This window comes from Portunus trituberculatus, chromosome 38, assembly GCF_017591435.1.
Source record: "Portunus trituberculatus isolate SZX2019 chromosome 38, ASM1759143v1, whole genome shotgun sequence".
In the NCBI taxonomy this organism is placed as follows: Eukaryota; Metazoa; Arthropoda; class Malacostraca; order Decapoda; family Portunidae; genus Portunus; species Portunus trituberculatus.
Genome location: NC_059292.1, coordinates 19596262 through 19601261, shown reverse-complemented (window position 1 = coordinate 19601261; position 5000 = coordinate 19596262). Strand labels below are relative to the sequence as shown.

At 36.7% G+C, this 5000-nt stretch overlaps 1 protein-coding gene across 2 annotated transcripts in view; it reads left to right on the top strand.

Annotated features, from left to right (window-relative positions):
• LOC123514583 (U-scoloptoxin(01)-Er1a-like) overlaps positions 1–5000 on the top strand; it is a 46339-nt gene that overhangs the window by 20424 nt on the left and 20915 nt on the right. Inside the window, exon 2 of one of the 2 annotated variants that reach the window (XM_045272547.1) lies at positions 1955–1982. The exons of the other annotated variant lie outside the window; for it this stretch is intronic. The gene's annotated coding sequence lies outside the window, so the exon portion shown is untranslated. The remainder of the gene's footprint in view (positions 1–1954; positions 1983–5000) is intronic. 2 annotated transcript variants of the gene reach the window in all.

Here is a 5000-nt window from a genome sequence, read left to right as displayed (position 1 = left end):
TTCCGCAGTTTATTACAATGTCAGAAGGAAGAAATCACTCGACTCTGCTAGGCTGACGATCAGGAATGATATAAGTTTTACTAAAGAAGGATAACTTTAAGGAGGTTGTTCCTATTGATGTACAAGAAAAGAGTTGAAACATTAAAAAAGAAAGTTACGAGTTATCTTCGGAATGTTAAATAGGACAGAGGACTTGCAATAAATTAAAGAAATTTATTTTCTTGAAAAGACAGAGAGAGAGAGAGAGAGAGAGAGAGAGAGAGAGAGAGAGAGAGAGAGAGAGAGAGAGAGAGAGAGAGAGAGAGAGAGAGAGAGAGAGAGAGAGAGAGAGAGAGAGAGAGAGAATCAGTAACAGTAAGAAAATAATACTCGCATCTTTCTCAACATGCAACGCAAGCACACTAAAGAATACAGGTCTCTCTCTCTCTCTCTCTCTCTCTCTCTCTCTCTCTCTCTCTCTCTCTCTCTCCTCCAACTTTTAACCTTCGTCATTTAAAGAGAAACATTAGTACTGACACTTTTTAAGAGAGAGATAGATAGATATATATATATATATATATATATATATATATATATATATATATATATATATATATATATATATATATATATATATAGAGAGAGAGAGAGAGAGAGAGAGAGAGAGAGAGAGAGAGAGATCATTGATATGTGATGTGCCTGGCAAAGGCTGTGGTGGGTCTCCATTGGAGTCTATAGTGTTAATGTTCACCTCGTCACCTCTCTCTCTCTCTCTCTCTCTCTCTCTCTCTCTCTCTCTCTCTCTTAAAAAGTTTCAATCTCCTCTGACTGACTTCTTCAGCCTCTTTCTCACCGCCGAAATGTTGCATCTTTTTCTATTTCTTATCCCTATTTCCATGCTAACTGCTCTACTGATCTTGCTTATTGGATGCTTTCTCTCCTCATGCGGCCTCGCTTCACAAGGCTTCCTTCTTCCTCTCACCCCTATTCTGTCCAACTCCAATACAAGAGTTATCCAGTACTCTCAATCATTGATACCTTTCTCTGGTAAACTCAGGAACTCCCTGCTTGCTTTTGTATTTCCATCTTCCTATGACTTGAAACCTTTTAAGAGGGAGATTTCAAGACATTTGTCATTGAATTTGAGCTAATTCTTCACCAATCATTAAGGTAACTAGTATTTGAAGTGGACGTTTTTTCAATCTTTTGTTGTCTTTGAGTAATTTCCCTTTTGCATAGAAAAGGTATATATATATATATATATATATATATATATATATATATATATATATATATATATATATATATATATATATATTTATATTTTTTTTTTTTTTTATATTTTTTTTTTTTTTATTTTTTTTTTTTTTTTTACAGTAAACCCTCGCTATAACGAACCAATTGGGGGAGTAAGGCCTAACGTTATAACCGAAAGTTTGTTGTATCCAAGGGTCGGTAATCCATTTTTTATAACGACCTAAATTCGCTATATCATATAAGTCGTTCGTCAGGTCAGTCAATGCCGCCAAGCCCAGGAGTGTTTTGTTTACCTTTCCGAATTCACACATCCACAAGAATAAACTGTAACTACTGGCCACGAGGCTGTGTGACGCTTACCGCTCCTCACACGCCGAACCGAGTTCAGTACTTACCGTACCGAATTCGCTATATCAGAGCATTGTTCGGCCAGAATAATGCAATCGTTATATCCAAAAATTGTTACACAGAGGTTCGGTATAGCGAGGGTTTACTATATATATATATATATATATATATATATATATATATATATATATATATATATATATATATATATATATATATATATATATATATATATATATATATATATATATATATATATATATATATATATATATATATATATATTATATATTTGTGTGTGTCTGTGTACTTCTGTATTTTTTTTTAACATGCACTTTTTTTTCTCACATTCTACTTCTTTTTTCCTCAGGTGAGTCAGTCAGGCAGCAGGTGGACAGGTAAGATGCTGGATCAGTGACGATGATGAGTGGTAGTTACTTTTACTCCCTTCTTGCGTCCCCTTTTATCATTCACAAAATCTAAATTAAGGCTCATCCTACGGTGTCATATAAATACGTATCATTCTGTCAGTATGTGTTGACGATATGATAGCACAGTAGTATTTTATATATAGTATCTTTGTCCACCAGAAGTTGGATACCTGAACTTCCATGATGAACATAGCATATGTTGTTTTTGCCAGTAGTGTCTTGATCAGGAAAAAAGGCAATCTGCCGAAACCATGCTACTCATTCAGGTGTTGGAAGTCCTTAATTACTTTATGAAGTAACTGCAAGCTTACCTATTATGGGAAATATCGAAACAGCTCAATCAGTGACAATAGTAACTACTTAGCCTGCACCAATTCAACTTTATCGTATGCACCAACTTAAAAAGAACAAAAATTGAAATATTCCATCGCATCTAAGACTAGCAAAATCAATATCACCTCAACTTGTAGCCATTCAGACCGAAACCACCTCATTCCAGAGAAGCTGTAGGATTCGAATATGTAATACTTTAGAGATCTTGGAAAGCAGAGATGAGTATGCGATGATGTCTCATCCCGGTGTGACCAAAGTCATAAGCACGTTTTGATGAATGACGATCAACAATCATTGTCATCTAAAGTAAACCGTAATGATAGGACGTCCTCATCTTTATAGGTCAGTAAGAAGAGGAACTTACAAGAATTCATGAGTTAATGAAGCGGAGAATCTGCTTAGTCAGTGATGTCCTGAGAAAGTGAGGACTGATTGCTAAATTCTATCCCTCAGGCGAATGTAGTTTCGCTTTCAGATGACACGACAAGAGAGAGATTAGTAATTAGTTGCAATGTCTTTGATTGTTTGTTCGCTTCATGACCATTCAAAGGTTTAAAGGTTTAAAGGTTTCTTCCTTCATGATAATTTATTCGAGTGAATTTTATCAACTATGGTTGCGATATTGACAATTAAAAAAGAATTAGCAAGAAAATGTTTTTTTTACTGATATCATTATGCATTACATTTGTGTATGTAGAGCAAATCAGCATGGTCCAGTGACGTTCTAACAGCGTCTCCGCTTCGTAAACACATACTTTAAAACCTTACACATTAACACAAACACATTTCCTCTCTCTCTCTCTCTCTCTCTCTCTCTCTCTCTCTCTCTCTCTCTCTATTCCCGGATATCATGGAATCGACACAAAATCAGTAGGAAATATTGCCTCCCTATCATTTGGGTAACTATACTATCGAAAATGTTGATAACTTCATATTGAACGAGAGAGAGAGAGAGAGAGAGAGAGAGAGAGAGAGAGAGAGAGAGAGAGAGAGAGAGAGAGAGAATCATTATAGAGGTCGGAGTAGCTGGTTGCTCTCACTTAGTTTTCATTCGTTACATAATCTTATAGAAAGCCTTCCTTCCTACCTTTTCCTTCTATCTTTTTTTCTTCAGTTCTTCACTTCCTGCATCTATCTCACTTCCTACCATTTTCTTCGTCTCTATCTATAATTACTTCTTGTATTCTAAGCTTTCACTCTTCCCCGTCTTCCTCCATGGTGACCTCACCCCCACTCCTTAACCTCCCTTTCATTACTACTACTACTACTACTACTACTACTACTACTACTACTACTGCTACTGCTACTACTACTACTACTACTACTACTACTACTACTACTACTACTACTACTACTACTACTACTACTACTACTACTACTACTACTACTACCAGTAGTCTCTCTCTCTCTCTCTCTCTCTCTCTCTCTCTCTCTCTCTCTCTGTGTGTGTGTGTGTGTGTGTGTGTGTGTGTGTGTGTGTGTGTGTGTGTGTGTGTGTGTGTGTGTGTGTGTGTGTGTGTGTGTGTGTGTGCTGTTCATGACTGACGGCAGACTAACGGGATAAACCGGCAGTAACCGACACTTGGCTGTCAGATGACTGGCTTCTGTATATCTAGTAGTGAATGACCCACTCATTGGCTGGTTAACATTAGCAGGCTAAGATGTTTTTTAATTGTATGGTGGGCTGGCTGGTGGAATAGAGAATCGAAGTATTGAAACCTATCCTTCAATTGGATGCCAGGTTAGATAACAGCAGCCTGGCTGTTTCGCTTCATGCCAGCCTGTAAGCTCGGCACAACCACACAGTTTCTAGTGAAAGTGCAATGTGGAACGAGAAACCACCACCACCACCACCACCACCACCATCACTCTCACTGTCATTGGCGTTAAGGGAAGACGAAGAGGAAAAGAAAAACATGCACTCATCTTATTCACCTCTTCATTTATTTATGTATGTATTTGAGAAGTATTATGATAGTTCAGCATCCGACCGCGCGGGCACATCCCTGTGTGTGTGTGTGTGTGTGTGTGTGTGTGTGTGTGTGTGTGTGTGTGTGTGTGTGTGTGTGTGTGTGTGTGTGTGTGTGTGTGTGTGTGTGTGTGTGTGTGTGTGTGTGTGTGTGTGTGTGTGTGTGTGTGTGTGTGTGTGGAAGGAGGAAAGAAGGAAGAAGAACAAGAGGGCATACAGGTAATATTTTACATTTCATTGATAACACAGAGTTGCCAGCAAACCATTCCTACCAATTTAAGCAACAGCCCTCCTTTCGCGAAGACAGTATTCCGTGATAGCTACCTGATTCTCTCTCTCTCTCTCTCTCTCTCTCTCTCTCTCTCTCTCTCTCTCTCTCTCTCTCTCTCTCTCTCTCTCTCTCTCTCTCTAATATATATATATATATATATATATATATATATATATATATATATATATATATATATATATATATATATATATATATATATATATATATATATATATATATATATATATATATATATATATATATATATATATATATATATATATATATATATATATATATATATATATATATATATATATATATATATAAGCACAGACACACACACACACACACACACACACACACACACACACACACACACACACACACACACACACACACACACACACAC